This window comes from Anabrus simplex, chromosome X, assembly GCF_040414725.1.
Source record: "Anabrus simplex isolate iqAnaSimp1 chromosome X, ASM4041472v1, whole genome shotgun sequence".
NCBI lineage: Eukaryota > Metazoa > Arthropoda > Insecta > Orthoptera > Tettigoniidae > Anabrus > Anabrus simplex.
In genome coordinates, this window is record NC_090279.1 from 64670987 (window position 1) to 64693321 (window position 22335).

At 39.5% G+C, this 22335-nt stretch overlaps 1 pseudogene; it reads right to left on the minus strand.

Annotated features, from left to right (window-relative positions):
* Positions 1–657: 657 nt before the first annotated feature.
* LOC137503277 (zinc finger protein ZFP2-like) overlaps positions 658–22335 on the minus strand; it is a 69419-nt pseudogene continuing 47741 nt past the window's right edge.

The window sequence follows — 22335 nt, forward strand, 5'->3', positions numbered from 1 at the left end:
ATGATATTTGCCTGTAGCTCTTAGGATCTAATGGATCCTTACCTGGCTTCCAAATAGCTATCACTCTAGACTTCCTCCATACCTTAGGTATCTGTTTACTCTGCAGCCAATTGTTTATAAAATCAACAACCCACTTCCTTGCTCTGGAACCAAAATGTTTCATTTGATCCACTTTCATATCATCCAGACCTGTAGCCTTGCCACTTTTGGATTTGTTTATGGCTTTCTCTAATTCCTCTAGGGTGATATTATTGGTGAGGTCGCTAGACTCCTTATCTACTTGGCGTTCTATTTTAACTCTATTCATATAACCCCTTATTTTTCCATTGAGCAAAAGTTGATGAGCAATGGCATCTGGGGACAAATTGACGTGTACAGGGGCTTTTGAGAAGTCATTATTAAGCCTCTTTAAAAGTCGCCAGGCTTTCTGACTACTTTTAGACATGTCCAGCTCTTCAAGGGTAGATATCCAACGATTTCGTTTATCTTCCGCTAGCATTGTTGTCAACTCTAGACCTTTTTGCACAGTCTCTTCGCCAAAGTGATTCGTCTCAAATAGATCAATGTATTCAGCCAGCAGAGCTGAGGAATGTTGATTGAGTCCAGGAACATAATTCATTCGACAACCTCTGGGAATTGACTGTCTGGAGCTCTTGTTCACTGCATCTACAAACAGATCGTAGTCAGTCATAGAAATACCTATATCAGATACAGCATCTTCCAGATATGCAGTAAACTTGTTCCAGTCTGCTTTCTTAAAATTATATCGCCTGCGGAAAGGTACGCTCATAGGACGTACCTGACACATGATGGGTCTGTGCTGTGTGTGTGGTATTGGGGTGCCGATGTTCTTTTTACACTGCTGAGCAATTCCTTCGCTAACAAAGATTAGATCAGGGTTATAACCTCGTTGCCATCGACCGCTGTTAAAAGAAGGAGGAAGTTTAACATCGTGTAACAGTAGCATCTGGTGGGTCTCAGCCCATTCCAGCACAGCCTCTCCATCTTCATTCTCATGTTCATATCCCCAGACGTTGCTTTGGCTGTTGAAGTCACCAATTACAATGTGGACGGCTTGATTGTCGAAATTCCTTGGTTTCTGGAAATGGAATGCAGAATTTGGTGGTTTATATATAGAGGAAACAGTGCAATGATTTAACTGAACTGTAAGGAGTTCTACGTCAGCACAGTCAGATATATCAGTGGATAGGACTGCTATACCAGGTTTGACAAATATTGCACTTCCATGCTGTTGACTTGGTCTCTCTACCTCTAAACGCATGCCAGAAATTCTTGGCCTGCTCTGATTATTGTCTCGATGGGTTTCTTGTACATAAAGGACATCACAGCCATGTTCCTTACATAAATACTGCAAGAGTTCTTCTTCTACAAGGGACATGCCTTCGATTTTTATAGACATAATCGACAACTGTGGTCCTGAAAAGGACCTTTTAAAAATCATCTTTCAACACTTCTGGCATGGAAGAATTAGCCGGTAGATATGTGCACTCTCTACCGTTTCCAGGGAGCACCGTCAGTCACAGTCTGTTTAATCAAAATTAACTGCACAATTTATTCTGTGGCTGCGCACGTGGAGGTTTCTTCCACGCTCCCCAGGAAAGCATATTGATATTTAGGTATTAACTGATAATACTCAATAGTCCATAATAGTCTTTGTAATAATACTTTTAAGAATGTCTTACGAATACAAGATCCAAGTACAATACCACGATAACTGTTTGGATCTGTTGGGGATTTTTGTGGTTTGAGGATCGGTATCAGAAAAAATTCAGTCCAATGCGGTGGAATATGCTTATTCAGTAAAATATCATTATAAGAATTTAGAAGTGCATTTTGTGCTCGTAAGGGTAAGAGCCGGAGCATACTGTATGAAATATAGTCCGGGCCTGGGGTGGATTTAGAGGCGGAATGAAGGACAGCTGATATTTCACTTAATTGAATGGGTTGAATTAGAGTGGAGTACTGTGAGCGAACATTATACGAGGGAAGTTCAAAATAAGGTATCACATAGTCGGGGGTCAGAGAATGCAGAAACTTATTGATGATATCACGTGGGATGATTCGATGTACTTGATGTTGAGAGGCACGCGACAACATACGAATAGCGTTCCATAAATGCAGAGCTGATATATGAGAATTGAGAGAGGAGATGAACGACTTCCACGCAGCACGTCTTTTCTGATTAAATATAAGTTTACTTTTGGCAATATGATTCTTTAAACGTAAATAATTATCTCGCGTTAGAGAACGACGATATGTGCGGAATAAAGCCTTGCGGGTTAATATTAATTGGTGACATTCCTTATCCCACCAATGGATATATTGGAACGGGCGAGGAGTAGAAGAGGCGAATGGTTTGGGACGATGATAGATATCAAGATACTGATGAAGAAGTGACATAAGGGAAGAGTACGTGTTGATGCGCTCGGAGCTATGACGAAGATGATATTGCCTATAAGATATATATGTCTGTTCATCAAATGATCGTATTGAACGAACATTGCTGGTTGACATTGAAGTGGGCTGGTCTTGTATGGGTCTACCAACCCCATACGTAATCCATATGGGATAATGGTCGCTGGTGTAGGTATCTGAGAGTCTTGACCACGTAATTATAGGGGTCAAGATTGATCGACAGAATGTTAAATCAACCACACTAGGTGGAGATCCAGGTACAGTGAGGCGAGTAAGGGATCCATCATTAAGAAGAGTTAGGTCATGCTGCTGAGACGCTATGAGGAGATATGAGCCTCGTGGGGTATCACTAATGCCACCCTATGCTGTATTGTGCAGATTGAAGTCCCCAAAGATGATAATATGAGACAAATGATGAAATTGTTGGAAAAAGCGAGACCAACTCGAACTCGAAATATAATTATCAGGGGGGCAATACAGGTTAATAAGGTGTAGTTGCCGATAAGAAATGGCGACAAGAAAAGTATGTGGAATGTAATACTGTATAGGTAATGATTGATATGAGATCCTATAATCTATATATATAAAAGCAAGTCGGGCTGGAGCGATGTATATATAAATATTTAAAACTGAAAAAAGACGTGAATTAATGAGGCACTTCCAGAAATCTCAGAAATTTGAAACTTGGTACGGGGGAAACTGATGACCCTGGGATCCCTAGAAAAATCGGAAATTCTCAAAATTCCCTGAAGGGGGCACGCTGGGGGGCTCAAATTTAGGGCTCAGCATAAGAACACAGTCGTATAGTATATCCAAAACGATAACCTATAGGTTTCGTGGGCTTAAAAATTTTCGGGAATTTCTTCATTTTTATCCCCTATCCCCCCAAATCAAGATGGCGGCACAACCTGCCAGACGAGGTAGACAATTGAAATTTGGTGAAATTATAGCTTTTGGTCCCTAACCGACGGGAAAATTCCAAGATGTTCAAATTTTTCACTTTTTACCCCCAAAGATATCGAAATATGGATGCAATTTTAATGACTGTGCAGACATTCCTTTTGAGCTATTTTTTGGCTAAACGTAAGTCGTATCACAAAACGGATGGCACAAAGGCTCTTCAATTCGGAGTGATCTACAACTTTGCTCCTGTGACATTTTGTCGTATCTCTCTCCTTTATACGTTAAATTTGGCCGTATTTCTGGATTGTTCGTAAATTTTGTGAATTTTACAAGTATATTTCATTGTTTGACACACTTATAAGAATGATAGGATCATCACGTTGGGTGCACACATTTTTACTATTAAGGGACATATGTGGACCAAATTTCATGATTCTAGCTTATACATAAGTAGGCAAAAAGTAATGTAAAATGTTATAAATGTACCCAAATTTCACCCTATTCAATATTTGAACTCAATTTACCCCCTAATATGGGAGATACGAGGATATGGTTTAGAAACAAACATGTAGAGCGATAAATGAGGCGTCTGATGGCGCAAACCGTTTCCTAATATCATAAACCGTTTAGGAGATATAAAATTCGAAGTGGAAGTCTGCACTTTTCAACGTGCTCATGCTTATCCGTCATCTATATATATAAAAGCAAGTCGGGCTGGAGCGATGTATATATAAATATTTTAAAATGAAAAAAGACGTGAATTAATGAGGCACTTCTAGAAATTTCAGAAATTTGAAACTTGGTACGGGGGAAACTGATGACCCCAAGATATGGCCAGAAAGTTCGTCTTATCGTACAATCCGTTTTTCGATTTGATGTACCGTTTAGCAGGAGTTATTCTGTAAATGATGGTTAACATCCTTATACTTCCGTATGACGACTATATTCTTTCATTGACGTCGATTTGTAGCAATCTAGAAAGGGTTTGTCTGCCATTGGTATTAAATACATTGCACTGTAACACTCATCTATATATATAAAAATGAATGTATGTTTGTATGTTTGTATGTAAATGACACATCTCCTCCTAAACAACTGGAGCAAAATCAATCAAATTTTGAACACTTATTATTTGCTATATGGAGAAGAGCACTGTGGAGGTAAGCCACCTCTAGCCCCCTTAGGGGTGGGGGTTAGGGGGGGTCAGGTAAAATAATAATCGAAGATAGTGTCGAATCCATAGTTTTGGGGGTCGCTGAGGTTAATAGTGACACTCCGGATTTTTTAAAGTCAAATTTTGGCTCCCATTTGGGTGGGGGGCGAGGGGGGACTGATGATGAATGTATGTATGTAAATGACACATCTCCTCCTAAACCACTGGAGCAATTTCAATCAAATTTTGAAACTTATTATTTGCTATCTGGAGACGAGCACTGTGAGGGTAAACCACCACTAGACTCCTTAGGGGTGGGGGATAGGGGGGTCAGGTAAAAAATAATCGAAAATAGTGTCGAATCCATAGTTTTTGGGGTCGCTGAGGTGAAGAGTGACACTACCGACTTTTTTAAAAGTCAAATTTCTGCTCCCATTTGGGTGGGTGGCGACGGAGGACTGATATATAAAATTAAACGAAAATAGTGTCGAATACATAGTTTTCGGGGTCGTCGAGGTGAATTGTACACCCCAGATTTTTAGTATCAGGAGATAAACCATGTGGGGGAAATAAGCCCTAGAAAACTTAGGGGCGGGGGGGCAAGGGGAGTTAGATATATATATTAAAGAAAATAGTGTCGAATCCATACTTTTCGAAGTCGCTTAGATGAATAGTGACACTCCGGATTTTTTAAAGTCCATGTTCAGCCCCCTTTGGGGTGGGGGCGAGTAATATATAAAATTAAACGAAAATAGTGCCGAATACATAGTTTTCTGGGTCGCCGAGGTGAATTCTACACTTCTGATTTTTAGTATCAGGAGATAAACCACGTGGGGGTAAGACAGTAGAGGAACCCATAGGGGCGGGGCGTTGAGGGGGGTCAGATATACCAATTAACGAAAACAGTGTCGAATCCGTATTTTTCGGGGTCGCTGAGATGAATAGTGACACTCGGGATTTTTTTAAAGTCCAAGTACAGTCCCGTTTCGGGTGGGGGCGAGTAATATATAAAATTAAACGAAAATAGTGTCCAATACATAGTTTCGGGGTCGCCGAGTTGAACTGTACACTCCGGATTTTTAGTATCAGGAGACAAACCACGTGGGGCTAAGACAACCCAGGAACCATAGGGGCGGGGGGCGAGGGGTTGTAATATTAAAATCATCGAAAGTAATGTCGAATACATACTTTTCGGGCTCGCTGAAACGAATAGTGACACTCGGGATTTTTAAATGTCCAAGTTCAGCCCCTTTCGGGGTGGGGGCGATGGGGGAGTAATATACAAAAATAATAGAAAATAGCGTCGAATCCACAGTTTTCGGGGTCACTGAGATGAATAGTGACACTCCGGATTTTTAGCATCAGGAGAAAACTACGTGTGGGTAATATACCCCAAGAAACCTTAGGGGCAGGGGGGCAATGGGGCTGAGATACAAAAATCATCAAAAGTATTGTTGAATCCATACTTTTCGTGGTCGCTGAGATGAATAGTCACACTCCGGAATTTTTTAAGTCCAAGTTCAGCGCCTTCGTGGTAGGGGGCGATGGGAGAGTGATATATAAAAATAATCGAAAAGAGTGTCGAATCCATAGTTGTCGGGGTTGCTGAGATGAATAGTGAGACTCCGGATATTTTATAAGTTAATCCTTCTTTGGGGTTAGGGGCGAGGGGGGAGTGATATATAAAATTAATCGAAAATAGTGTCGAATTCATAGCTTTTGGGGTCGCCGAGGTGAATTGTACACTTCGGATTTTTAGTATCAGGAGAAAAAACACGTGGGGGTAGGACATCCCAGAACGCTTAGGGTAGGGGGGAGGGCGAGAGGTTGAGATATGAATATCATCGAAAGTAGTGTCGAATCAATACTTTTCGGGCTTGCTGAAATGAATAGCAACACTCCGGAATTTTTTAATGTCCAAGTTCAGCCCTCTTCGTTGGGGGGTGGGGGGTGATGGGGGAGTGATATATAGAAATAATAGAAAATACTGTCGACTACGTAGACTTCGGGGTCGCTGAGATGATTAGCGACACTCCGGAATTTTAGTATCAACAGACAAACCACGAGGGGGTAATACACCCCAGGAAACATTAGGGGCGGGGGGGGCGAGGGGCTGAGATAATACAAATCATCGAATGTAGTGTCGAATCCATACTTTTTGGGGTCGCTGAGATGAATAGTGACAGTCCGGATTTTTTTAAAGTCCAATTTCAGCCCCCATCGTGGTGGGGGAGATGGGAGAATGATATATAAAAATAATCGAAAATAGTGGCGAATCCATAGTTGTCGCGTTCGCTGAGATAAATAGTAAGACTCCGGTTATTTTATAAGTCCAAGTTCATCCCCCTTTGGGATCGGGGGCGAGGGGGGAGTGATATATAAAATTAATCGAAAATAGTGTCGAATACAGAGTTTTTGGTGTCGCCGAGGTGAATTGTACACTTCGAAATTTTAGTATCAGGAGACAAAACACGTGGGGGTAGGACACCCCCAGGAACCCTTAGGGGTGGGGGACAAGGGGCTGAGACATAAAAATCATCGAAAGTAGTGTCGAATTCTTAGTTTTCGGGGTTGCTGAGATGAATTATGGCACTCCGGAAATTTTTAAACTTCAGCCCCCTTCGTGGTGCGTAGCGATGGGAAAGTGATATATAAAAATAATCGAAAAGAGTGTCGAATCCATAGTTGTCGCGTTCGCAGAGATGAATGGTGAGACCCCGGGTATGTTACAAGTCCAAGTTCATCCCCCTTTCTGGTGGGGGTGAGGGGGATTCAGATTTAAAGATAATCGAAAATAGTGTCGAAGCCGTAGTTTTCGGGGTCGCTGAGATGTATAGTAACACTCCCGATTTTTTAAAACTCAAAGTTTAACCCCCTTTAAGGGGGAGTAATTTATAATAATAACCCAATATACTGCTTAATCCATAATTTTCCGGGTCGCTGAGATGAATAGTAACATTCCGGATTTTAAAAGTTCAACTTCAGCCCCCTTTGGCATAGAGGGTGAGAAAGGGTGAAAAAATAAATTGTCAAAAATGCCCAAGGTAATAGACATGTGTATGTTCCAGTATTACTTTCAAGTATGACTTACTACCTGGAAAACAGACTGTGGGAGTAAGACGCCCCTAGAACCACTACGGCAGCGGGTGAAATATATAATCCATATTAAATAAATAGAAGTCAGTTTGGCGCGATCTATATATACTGTACTACATATATATAAATTAAGGCATAAAAATGAAAAACAGACGTTAGTTAATGAGACCATTCTAGGCATCCTAGAAACTTAAAACTTGTTACCAGACAACCTGATGACTTCAAGATCCCTAGAAAAATCTAAAATTCTGAAAATTCTCTGAGAGGGACACGTTGGGAGTTTCAAATCTGGATAAGAACACAGTCGGTGATATTTATCCAGAACGATAACCTATAGGTTTCATGGACTTAAAAGTTTCCTGAAAGTCCCAATTTTCAACCTCCTCCCCCATATCAAGATGGACCGGGCTAGTTGGCCGTGCGCGTAGAGGCGCGCGGCTGTGAGCTTGCATCCGGGAGATAGTAGGTTCGAATTCCACTATCGGCAGCCCTGAGGATGGTTTTCCGTGGTTTCCCATTTTCACACCAGGCAAATGCTGGGGCTGTACCTTAATTAAGGCCACGGCCGCTTCCTTCCAACTCCTAGGCCTTTCCTATCCCATCGTCGGCATAAGACCTCTCTGTGTCGGTGCGACGTAAAGCCCCTAGCAAAAAAAAATATCAAGATGGCAGCACAATCTCCCAGACGAGTTAGAAAATTGAAATTTGGCAAAATTATAGCTTTTACCCTGTAACCGACGGAAAATTTACGAGATGTTTAAACACTTTATTTTTTACTTCCGGAAAATATCGAAATATGGAGGCAATTTTAATGACGGTGTAGACCTTCCTTTCGAGGTATTTGGTGGCTAAACGGTAAGTCGTATCACAAAACGGATGGCACAATCTGCGTTCAATTTGGAGTGATCTACAACTTTGGTCCTATGACCTTTTGTCGTATCTCTATCCCTTATGTTAAATTTGGCTCTATCTCTGGATTTACCTAAATTTTTCACTATGTACACGTATAATTGATTGTTTGATTCACTTATAGGAAAGATGGGATCATCAAATTCTACACGAATATTGGGCCACCCAGCCAAATTCTATGTTTGAAACTGTCGTATAAGTATCTGAAAAGTAATTCACTGTGTGAAAACCTTACACTAATTTCACCCTATTCAACGTTTCTAAAATAATCTTGCTTAAATAGATGTTATACGAGGAAATATTATATTACAAATCAATAGTGACTGTCAGCAGGAGGGCGTCTGCTGTTCTAATCAGTACTCCCCACATCGACTTTAACTATCAATAGGAATGGCGTCCTTCCCCAACGCCTGTGTACCATTGTAATGCATAATTCCCTTCTTGATTTGACTAGCAGAAGGCAAGGGAGCGTGCATTTTTTAAAAAATCTTATACCTGATTCTTTTTATCTTTAGGTATAGGTGCCCCCGGTTATAAACAAATTTACCCATCAAAATGTGATTGACGTTACGCATAATGAATTGCGTCAGACAAGTGGACCTGTCGTTATTATCACAACTCTGCAACTTGCACTTTACATTGGAAACAACTTTTGCCCACCTCCCTATCCTTTTTCTCGGATAACGCCAAGAGACATGTAATTAAAAAAATTCTTATTCACTTCATGTACAGCATTTTACTTCGATATCCTTATACATTGTAGAATACCGTAGCGAAGCGCGGGTACATTTGCTAGTATATACTAAAATACACAACTGTGGGGAGAGTTGTAGTTGAACACATCCGTAATGTCTATAATTGTAGTATAAGGCACTTACTGAAAAGTGCACTGGCGGCACTGAGTGAAATGAGTAGTGTTTAAGAACCTTGTGTCCCGCTATGTCTAGCTCAAAGAGGATATATAAGGGAGAAGGAACCTCTCCGGGTGAAGGAAAGAGAATACGAAAGCAGGTCCGTAAGTCTAAACGACTGTGGACAGCCATGGAAGGAGGAATCAACTGCCTGAACTTTACGATCCAATTCTTCGTACACTAACGGAAATAAAATCATACGGTTTTAATACATATATACATGCATTATCATTAAAGTCCGTTATGCCATTCAGCGTACAGTCTGCAAGCCTCTGTGAATTTACCATAACGGCACGTCGCGATAATCCTCTATTTGCAACCAGTGCCGTGGCCTCATTTAGTTCTATATCTCTTATCATTAAATCGTTAGAAACTGAATCAAACCATTGTCATCTTGGTCTCCCTCTACTCCTCTTACCCATCATAATAGAGACTATTATTTTTCTAGGTAACCTATCCTCCTGCATTCGTCGCACATGTGCCCACCACCGAAGACGGTTTACGCGTGCAGCTTCATCCATCGAGTTCATTCCTAACTTAGCCTTTATCTGCTAGTTCCGAGTAGGCATACTCTCCTGCCATTATTCCCACCTGTTTTAAAAGCAACAATTCTCGCTACTTTCATGTCTGTTACTTCAATTTTATGAATAATATATCCTGAGTCCACCCAGCTTTCGTTCTCGTAAAGCAAAGATGGTCTGGAAACACACCGATGTAAATACAGTTTCATCCGGGAGATGACTTCCTTCTTACAGAACAATGTTGATCGCAACTGCCAACTCACTACATTGGCTTTACTAGACCTTGATTTAATCTCACTTACTATATTACCATCCTGGGGGAACAACCAACAAAAATACTTAAAATTATCTACCTGTTCCATGTTTGTATCACCAATCTGACATTCACTTCTGTTGACTTTCTTACCTACTGACATCAATTTAGTCTTGGAGAGGCTAATTGTTATTCCATACTCACTGCACCTATTTTCAAGTTCCTGGACATTAGACTGCAGGCTTTCGGCACAATCTGCCATTAAGACGAAGTCGTCAGCAGAGGCCAGACGGCATACTAAATTTCCAACCGCCTGAATCTTTCCTTGCCAATTTATACCTTTCAGCAGATGATCCACGTAAACTACGAAGAGCAAATGAGATAGATTACAGTCTTGTCTAACCCCTGTAAGTATCCTGAACCATGAACTCGTTCTACCATCAATTCTTACTGGAGCCTAATTGTCATCACGAATGCCTTTGATTGATTTTAATAATCTACCCTTAATGTCATCCCCCCGCAGTATTGTGAACATCATTTCCCTCGGTACCCTGTCATATGCTTTCTCTAGATATACTAAACCAATACACAGCTGTCTATTCATTTCCTAACATTTTACATTCACCTGGTGCGTACTGAAAATTGGATCTTGACAGACCCTCCGTGCTGTGTAACCACACTGGATTTCATGCAACTTCCTCTCTGATCGCACCCTCTCTTCCAAGATGCCGGTGAATACTTTGCTTGGTATAGTAAATCATACAGGGAACGGATTTATATGTACTAATATTTATTGAAATATGTACTGCAACCTATGGTGGCATCGTAGTCCTAATTCTTATCAAGTCCCACGTTGGACCGATAAAAAAAATAGGTATGACCATCGCGCTGTACTTCCTCTCAATTCACCACATGTTGTAGTACTAATTTAATATGTTGTTGCCCGCGCTATATTTCCTCTTAAATGCTACTAATTAACTATACGAAATCGGGGATGGATATACAGATCAAGCGCGGTGGTTGCATGTCAATATTTAGTCAGTATCTCAGGGAAAAAACATCTATATATATATTCAAGAATACTATCTACCTTCGCAAGTTCCGTTGAAGAGGGTGTATTTGTTCAATAAGTTACTCATTTTCTCCGAAATCCTATCGTAGAATCAATATGAGCTTCTAAATATCATGACTCCGAAATACCAGTCTATATATTATCTTATAACTAATCTTCCTATCTCTACCTTGGAAAATAAACGCTTGAATAATCTTAAAACTAATTTATTAGCATGCCAATACTATAAATAATAAAATAATATCAATCTCTGGTAATAGAGGAAAATAAACTCAAATATTACACATTATCATTCTTGACAAATCAAATTCTTGAATTAACACAATTAAAATTGGGTAGGTATCATTAATTCATTTGGGCATTAATTATTATTTTGCTGTGTGACCACATTTCATGATTTTATTTCATCATGGGGATAATTAGGATTTATTCTTTATTAAAGGAGGGAGTGGTCTTTCTTTCCTTTAGGTCTATTTGGAGTCTTCTTTGGGATTGGTTTGGAAATGCGTATTGACTTGTTTATGGCATGAGATAAGTAACTCCTTTCCAACTATGGCTTCAAAATGCCATCTTAAGTATTTAAAAGAAATTAATTAATAATGTTATTTGCTTTACGTCCCACTAACTACTTTTACGGTCTTCGGAGACGCCGAGGTGCCGGAATTTAGTCCCGCAGGAGTTCTTTTACGTGCCAGTAAATCTACCGACACGAGGCTGTCGTATTTGAGCACCTTCAAATACCACCGGACTGAGCCAGGATCGAACCTGCCAAGTTGGGGTTAGAAGGCCAGCGCCTTAACCGTCTGAGCCACTCAGCCCGGCTTAAAAGAAATGAATCCTAACCATATTAATATCAATTCCAACATCCTTATATATTTAAAATATGTGCCAAAATAAAATAAAATTATCTTCTTTTACGAGTGCCATATCCATGTTCATCAATCGTCATAACCTGCCAAAATCGTACAGATCAATTAAATATTATGTGCATTTTCAATTAAAATGATTCCTTCTACTGCCTACTACTTTTACCATGGCTGTATATTGAGCAGCCAAGCCAGAATTCCTGAAAGAGATTGTCAATTAAATATCCCAATAAATAGCCCATAACAACATAGTCACACTGAAAGAAACACACGATGGCAGTGATCCTAATTCATATAACAAATGTTCAGGTGAGTAATGGGGAACATACAAAGCCTATTCACAAACACTGTCCTTTACCACATATGAAACAGAAAGGCAAGATCACTCTTGAAGGGCTCATTTATTCATTGAAAGTTTAAGTAATATTATAAGTCACCATAGACTAGTATCATCACAGACCACATTAGGAAGGATAAGAAGCAGCTGTTAACGTGTGCTCCAATACTGTATATTCACTATGTGAGACAAATATATTACTAGGCGACTATATCTCGTTCCCATATGCACTTCAAAAAAACATGTAAATTACGATCAACCTGCCTCCATATTTCATATTCAAAGAAAACATTAAAGGCTCCCAGTTTGAAGTTGCTAAAGATACAAATGAGTGGCACCATGTGCTGTCCAAAGAGAAACCCGCTGACTTAGTGTCCAGACGACCACAAATGAACACAATTGTCAACAATACAGTTTGTTGGCATAGTTCTGGATGGTTGAATCAAGATCCTATGAGTAGGAATAAATGAAAACGTGATGTTAGAATTAATCTCCCAGTTCAAAAAATGCCACAAATGCTTTTAGAGACATGATGATGACTTATTCATAACAAAAGTTTCAAGATTAAAAAAGGTACAGAGAGTAGCTGCATATAGTTTTTGATTTATCTCAGATTGTTATAAACAAGAGTGAAATTCAAGTCCACTGTTCATATCGGAGTTGAACCCTCCACTCAAATGTTGCATTAATGTTCTGTAGAAAATATTAAATCATATTGATTATAACCATAATCATAGATCAAGAAGCCATCTCATTGTCGGCAGAAGACTGCACAATATCTTAATTCTAGTGGGGGGGGAAATATTAGATCATTCTCTATATATATCATCATCTCACTAATCTAATTATCATTGCGGAACAACTTCGACTACTTCATCATGGCACTCAACCCTTAATCACATCTCTGAGAGGCATGTTTCGGATCCCATCAGCAAGGGGGGCGGTAAAGAAGCAACATTTATGCACGTATCAAGGGTCATAAGTTGAATGCAGGTACTTCTGAACAATTAACGTGAAATACACAAAGTGTGCGTGTACCCATTTCTTAACACTAGAATAGACTATGCTGGCTCAATTCTCATAAACATTGGCGTGAGATGGAACAAGACCAGACTGCCTAGCTACCAAGTCTCTCTACATAGACACGATACCTAATCTCACAACAACTACATTGCTCGCCTCTCTTTGTTCACTTATGTTCACAGAGGTCACCCCATGAACATTTACAGTGATAATGGCACAAACTTTTTCAGAGCAGCTAAGGAAATCAAGGCCTTTCTGAAAAACAATCCTGAGAAAAACCAGCTCTTCCCTGCAACTGCAGGCATGGGACTGATACAGCATTCCATCCCTCCTGCAGCACTACACTTTGATAGAAAACGAGAAGCAGCTGTCAACAGTCTGATACATCACCTTAGAAGAGTGATGAATTCTTATTTCTTGACCAACAAAGAATGGACCACTCTTACAACACATACTCACATCTCCTCACTAAAGTTAAATGACAACCCTTTTGACACTTCTTACCTAACTACATCCAATTTCCTTGTAGGAGAGAAAAATACTACACTCCCTGATCATGATTATACTTCCTCTCTCATTATCCAGATGGCTGTATATTGAGCAGCCAACCCAGAATTCCTGAAAGAGATTGTCAATTAAATATCCCAATAAATAGCCCATAACAACATAGTCACACTGAAAGAAACACACGATGGCAGTGATCCTAATTCATATAACAAATGTTCAGGTGAGTAATGGGGAACATACAAAGCCTATTCACAAACACTGTCCTTTACCACATATGAAACAGAAAGGCAAGATCACTCTTGAAGGGCTCATTTATTCATTGAAAGTTTAAGTAATATTATAAGTCACCATAGACTAGTATCATCACAGACCACATTAGGAAGGATAAGAATGTTTTCTACTTGCCACAAGATGGCTACAATGTGTGTAGTACGTAAGTGAATTCTGACAGTAAGCAAGCAATCACCTGCAACTTGTATCCACAAATAATTGTATTATCTAGAAGTCAATATAATCAACAAGATTACAATGGTGTTTCATTTGGAACAACTAGTAAAATACCCCGGAACAGTAACAATAAAGTGCCCCTTATAGCAACTCCGTGTTTGAAAATATTCACTAAGTCAAAAATATTAGTAGCAATGATACCACCTCCCAAATGATATACAGTAGAGGTCTTTGGATCTATCCCAACTGCTGCGTGATACATAATGCAAGATCTTAAAGAACATGAAGGAAACGTGAAAATTAGGTAAGTAAACAGTCAATCTCATAAAAAAGTGTATCAATCATATGTATTGAAATGAAGGGTCAACCACTGATATCTGTTCAGCAATTTTCTATTTTCAGTACCTAACAATGGCTTATCAAATTATGTACATTACCTCGAGTGAGTTTTCCTGCATTGGCCCTGGCTCTGTTAACTCTGATTTGGCTTCTTTTTTCAGTGGTATCATTTCTGATACATTTTGAATATTTTCCTCTAGAAAATAAGATACATAAGTTATGCACGTAACACACATTTACAAATACTGTCACCAACAAATGAGCGTGATAATTTACTACTTCCAAGTATTACAGTTACTTTCAAAATTTTACTACTGTTTAAGAGAGATTTCTACCAGCAGAGGAGGCTGCAATGAGTATGGTGTTATCATCCGTGTTCAAACCTAATGTCAGAGAAAGCATGAGACTGAGAACCAAATATAAAGTGAGAAGCATTTTCTAGCCATATCAGAAGATATCCTACCAGAGATGGAATTGGGACCATCTCGCACAAAATTTTGGAAGGAATCTGCCACAGACATAAACACTAAATTATATTAATTGATTTTATGTATCCAATTACGTCTATCAAATCATTGAGGTTATTTGAATCACATCCAAGTATTAAAACTGTCCTAAATCTTTTGCCATACAGTGAGAGATATTAATACTATGCTCTTAACATACATTTTGTTTAGACAGACATATCAAAATCCCTTGAAACATTTTAATCACTTTCCATAATCTGGTTTTGCCAAGCTCACAGGGGATAAGCACTGCATTGAGACAGTTCTATTCATCCAAGTGTAAAAATAAAAAACGAACATGAAAGAAGCAGGCTTATCACAGTCATAGACCAGGGAAAGATGTGATGCAGGTCAAACATAAAGCAACTACAAATGAAATGTTTTACTACTACAAGGATGTTATGCAGTGTTCTGTGAAGAACTGTGGGGATGAGAACACCATCAGTGTTGGAGTGTACATCTGCAGTTTCAGAAGCTCTTTCATGATCTACGAAGGTCATCCAATAAATAAGTTTCCCTATTTTTTCTCCGCAAACCACATGTTTTAGAATTAAGTTGGTACTGTAGGAACTTCCACTGGCGTATGGCTGGGGTAAGGTGATCTTCAACCGCACGTGCTTGCTCTGTGTTCACCAGTAAGGCGCTACCTGCCATGGAGCTACCAATGGAAAGCGTGTCCACTTGTGAACTCTGTTCTGTTATTCGCTTTTCCACGGCAAAAAATGAAATGGATACCAATATTCATCGGCCATTTGGTGTGAGTTTATAGTGAAAGATGCATGCTGGCATTCATGGTTCCTGGAATGGCAGCAAGATGTACATGACGACAGCGCAGCGCCAGGCCCAATATAGCCACTGTTGGTCAGAATGTGGTGGACGAAGATTAATGCGTCAGCACTGATGAGATAATGAATCTACTGCCTCCCGGCACGGAAACTGGCAGTCCTTTATTGCAATGATATTGTTGAATGTCTTGCAGTATTGAAAAGTCTGTGCAAGATGGGTCCCAAGTTTTCTTACTGATGCTCACAAGCAATAACAGAACGAGGTAGCCTGAGCTTTCCTGCAAATGCTTCAAAGGGAGATCAAATGTTTTCCCGCATTGTTACTGGAGATGAAAGCAGGGTGCATTATTCAACTCTAAAAACAAAACCATAAAGCATGCTATGGAAGAAACTTGGCGAACATGCTCATAAAAAAGAGCCAAGACCTCAGACTCTTTTTTACAATTTACTTTACATCGCACCGACACAAATAGGTCTTATGTTGACAATTGAGGAGTTGGATGCAATAACAGCGTAAGTAGATTTACGTTATTTTGAGAAACAGAAGCTTGAAGTTTATAAATGTTCTGAGTTAAAGGTAATATTAGGAATCAACCTGGATTTCATTAAAATACGTTTGAAACAGCCAGCAAATGTATTTCCCAAAGAATTTTATTGATCTGTTAGCATATAAGAAAGACAGAGTTATTTAAAATTTCCTTTTATACGCTGTTATTGCATGAAGAGCAGGAATATTATATTTTGCCATACACCAGTATTGATCAGGGAGATAGAAAAGCATGATCACCCACTATAGAGGAACAAAAGTGGCAGTTTATCACACCTCAGTTCTCAAAAATGTCTAAACTTACTCAAATTAAGAACAAATTCATTAAAATAATTGTCAACTAAGAGAGGTAAGAAATACGTTTATTCGTTATATAATATTCACCTTTTTTGTTCTTTATTGAGCAAAGAGCCGAGAGAGGTTTGTTACAGTGTTCTCCCCAACTATAGTATTAGGCTACGGTAATTCCCCACCTTCCCCAACAAATATTTGAAATGTTACAAAATTAGAAACATTGCTTTCTGAACAACTCTTATTCCTATTTTCATTTAAAAAGTGATTCTCTAAACTTCAGAAATGAAAAGAAACCAAAAACATATCACAAAGTATATAATTAGGATTTAGACATTGTATGTCTTACTTGTTTAAAATACTTAAATACCACATCATTGACCAAAATCAGGATGATTCACCTTTCACATGCTGCATTAGCAGACTGTATTTTTTTTTTTTTTTTTTTTTTTTTGCTAGGGGCTTTACGTCGCACCGACACAGATAGGTCTTATGGCGACGATGCAGACTGTAGGGAATCAATACGCACACATGACTTTTACACACCACTCAAAATTTTCAGGTTTTAAGTATTTCATTAGTAAAGAACATCAACCCTTTTGTCTGCACTAGCTACAAAACCTTCTCTTGCGCTCGCTGACATCTTCTCTAGCCAAAGAACTGGCAGCAACTGAACGTGCCGCTCGTGAAGCATGCTTCATGCAATAACAGCTTAGCGCATGGTACTGGTTTTAGTGAGCTCCTGACCTTTATCGGCACCCTAGCGAACTAAGACCTGGACTAGGTTGTGGTGAAGGGACCGAGAAATCCAAAAACGGTATTTATGCAATAACAGCGTAAGTAGACTTACGCTGTTATTGCATCTAGCTCCTCAATTGGAGAGGAAGAGCCTAGGAGTGGGAAGGAAGCAGCTGTGGCGTTAATTAAGGTACATCCCCAATACTTACCTGGTATGAAAATGGGAAACCACGGAAAACCATCTTCAGGGCTGCCGACAGTGGGGTTCGAACGCACTATCTCCCAGATGCAAGCTCACAGCTGCGCGGCGTTAATCGCATGGCCAACTTGCCCGGTTAGACCTCAGCCTCTGTAGGCATAGTTTTGGCTACTGCCTTTTGGGACTGTAATGATGTTGTATTGGTTGACTGACTGCCCCAATGCACTGTGGTCACACATGAGAGGTCCTCCACGGTCCTCACGAAGCTCAGAGTTGAAATCCAACGAAAACGTTCTTGTGTTGTCTCAGAAAATATTGCCCATTCAGCTCAAAGGACGCAGGATTTGCTGTAGAACTTCAAAAGGGACCTTTTTCCCCATCCACCTTATTCTGCGGAACTTGCCCCGAGTGATTTCCATCCCTATCCACAACTCAAGTTTCACCTTGGAGGTAAGCGGTTTGCAACTGATGAAGAGGTGGAAGAGGAAGTGCACCGCTGTCTACAGAGATGGGACCCGACCCGGTATGATGAAGGTATCAAGAAACTGCTGCCAAGATAACAAAATGTTTGGACTGAAATAGTGACTATGTGGAAAAGTAGTGTACGAGTTGTAGAATGAAAATTAAATATTTCTCAAAGGTAAATAAAACCAAGCACCATGGGGCAACAGCCCCCGTAGGGCCATGGCTTACCAAGTGACCACTGCTCAGTCCAAAGGCCTACATATTACGAGGTGTCATGTGGTGAGCACGAACAATCCTCTCCGTCGTTATTCTAGACTTCCTAGACCAGGGCCACCATCTCACTGTCAGATAGCTCCTCAATTTTAATCACATAGGCTGAGTAGACCTCCAACCAGCCCTCAGATGCAGGTAAAAATCCCTGACCTGGCCAGGAATTGAACCCGGGGCCTCTGGGTAAGAGGCAGGCATGCTACCCCCACACTGCAGGGCCAGCACAAGTGTAAATAGCCTGCTTGTATTTTTTGTAAAATAGGGAAACCTATTTATCAGATGGCCCTCGTACTACGAGACCTTTAAATTTTTCACTTCGATTCATGAAACATTTTGACACTACAGGGGTGCAGGAGGGACTGTGATCTAAAGCTTACATTCTATTACAAGTTAGTTTACTAGTAAAAGCGAATTAAAGTATAAAATTCCAGAATATACTCACTTATCCCATTTAATACAGAAGAAATCGAACAGTAGCTGAACTAAGGAAAGGAAGATAAAATGACGCACAAAATGGAGAGTTTGTTAAAGATGAAGCCATACTTTCCATTGTAGACTTAGTTAAATGTAACAAAAAAACTTTCTAGTTTGTCAAACATACAATTTTAACATAAATTATTACACTATAAACATACCCGTAAAAATAAACACTCTATTATACAAGGAATGACATGTTTCATTCTACAAGAACATCCTCAGACTCTATGAAATCACACAAAATATGCATATATGTACAGCATTGTTTACTTTGCATAAACTTGTCAATGATAGAGAGTTCAGTGATAATATGAGCCAGTACTGACAAATAAGAAATTTACAAGTATTAATATATCGAGACAAAGTGAGGGAAGCCCGTCTCCGCTGGTACGGCCACGTCATGAGAAAACAGGACGACTCAGTTGCCAAAACAGCGCTCCACATCAACCCAGAGGGAACAAGACCACGAGGAAGACCGGCAAAGAGATGGACTGACAACATCAGGGCAGACATGCACAGTGTTGGCTTAACACCAGAAGATGTCAATGACAGACAGAAATGGAGGAGATGTAGCAAAGCAGCAGACCCTGCAAGTCGGGATTAATGCTAAGAAAGAGAGAATATATCGAGAAAACTCCTGAACTTATCTAGACTGCCAATGCCAACTTTGTTGTCACCAAATACCATTTCAGGACTGTGGTCATGGAGAGGTAAATGGAAAGTTTTGAGTATAGCACAAACCTTACGGAGAGAGGAAGGGAAGCATGAGAGGAGAGTGCCGAACATTGTGGATCCCTCCTACTGGATGTTAAAATCTAGTACACTGTACCATGGAGAGGAGAGGGGGAAGTAGTATGGAACGAGTGGAGCACTGTGGAATACTCTTTCCACACTGGAGAGGGGAGATAAGATTATTAACCTACTTCATGTTATAATGTATTTTTATGTAAGATGGATGAATGCAACTGAATGATTTTAGATGAATAATGTATGGAATTGAAATAGAGAATATGTATAGGATATTATTGTGATAAATGCCAATTTAATGAGTAAGTATGGTCCAGATATTATGTGAGTAGAGCGATGTGCGGGGAATTTTTTAAGTGTGTATGGTCATTTAAGTTGGTTACGTTAGCACTTTTTGCGATGTAGATCTCGATTGCTTCCCTCATATTCGAAGATTTGATTTTATTTTCAATGTGTCAAATTTTTACATCTGTGTTGATGTCTGTGAAATCGTGTGAACTGTCGTATATGTGCTCCCCAAAGGCTGAATGCTGATTATATCTGATCGTTTATTGTGTTCTTTGAATCTTGTGTGGAAATTTTGTTTTGTCTGACCTATATAGGTGGCATTGCAGTTAAGTTCTTGGCACTTGAGTTCATAGACTCGTGACTTTGAGAAAGGGTCTTTTTTGTTTAGGTGCACTTGCTGATGTGTCTCTGCAGTGTGTTGTTCATCCTAAAGGTTAATTAAAACCCTGTTTCCTAAAGATATAACCTACTTTTTATGTGTTATCATTAATGTAGTTGAGAACCAAGTGTGGTGGTTTTCCAGGGACTTTTCTTTTGTTTGTTTCATATTTTATCTTCTGTGCCTGGAGGGTGGTTGTCTTCTTTCACGATCTGTTTAACAATTCGTGCCTCTTCATTGAAATTCATTGTGCTCATTGGTATGGAAACAGCTCTGTGTATCATTGTATTCAATCCTGCTATTTTTAGTGTGTATGCATGGTTAGACTCGTCAATAGCATGCAACACCTGAGTGGGCTTTCTGTACACTTTGTAAGACAGGTTTCCATTATTCCTGCTGATTGTGGTGTTATTTTCTTATTAGATTCTTGCTCCATTGTGAAGCTGGTGGAATTTTGTAAATAATTTAGTGTGTTTAATAACTGGTGTGCATTAGTGAAGTCATTATCATATGCACATGATGTCGTCTACATACCTGCTCCAGTATAATATTCCTTTTGAATGCTGATACGTTCAGAAGATGTTTTCAAAGTTATTCAAAAAATGTTTGCTATTATACCTTATAATGGTGAGCCCATGGCTAACCCTTCTTTGTGGCAATAGATCTTGTCAGTGAATGCAAAGCAATTTTGGTGTAGCATTGTTCTAATGAGGCTAATTATTTCTTTGGTTTCCTGCAGTGTAGTATTTTCTTTATGAAGATTTTCGATAATTTTAATGGATTCATCTATTGTTACGTTGGTGTACATGTTAGTGATGTCAAAGGGTATCTTTAACCCTTTACCACCCACATTTTTGCTCTGCTTATCCCCAGGTTTCAAGGTATTAATTAGGAAACATTCAAGCAGAGCACACCGTTTCTTTTTCAATAATATTAGAAAACATGCCATCATTTACAACATTTAACATACCATCATGTCCTTTTCTCTATTCGTTGAGTCATAAGAGTGTCGGTTCAAATCCCCACCCATGCTGGAGATACTCAACACTGAGGTAGGCTGTATTTGTCATATTCTCATGTTGTCTAAATCCCCCTAAGCCAATAAAGATGAGATTCTGGAAGTGTAATGGTGACCTTGTATATCAACTTTCATTTCCTCTAGCAAGTGTCTTCCCTTTCTGTTTCTATTTTACTGAAATGCGCCTGTTTGATTGCTGCATTGATATATACGCAATCGGTAATGTCACTGAATAGATAGTCTCCGCCTAACATATGTAAAAATATAACCTATTTCTCATAATACTCTTTTGAAATTATTGATAGGTTCAACATAATCCATATAATCATTGAGTAATGAAACAAAATGTTTGTGTTACCGGAATTGCAGCCGCATCATCATCAGGTCCGATATCTAGATATCCGTTTTCACTTATATCACAGTTATCAGTAAAATTATCTTTGTTGATATGTTATTTACTCACTAAAAATTTACCTCCGCCCCTGCTCAACAATTTTGAGTCATTTCTTATGCCGTTATTCAGCTCAGTCTCAATATCCGCAGTATTCAATCCCGTCATGTTTACGAACTAAACAGCTGACCAACACTCGCGGAAGTTCAAGTCCGTTGCCTAGACAACTTCAAGACAAATTCTCACTCTTCTTTTATTTCCTAAGGCTAGTATATTGTACTGCATGTTCATCAATGCCTAATAAACAATTCACTACCAAAAAATACAAAACTATTGCATAGATTGCACACGTATGCAGATAATGCAGCTGGGTGTTTTCGGGCAATATGGACCGTAAGGCAAAGTGAACAGTGGGGTGCTTTCGGGCGGGAAGGGGTTGATTAGTTCTAGGCTGGTTTTAA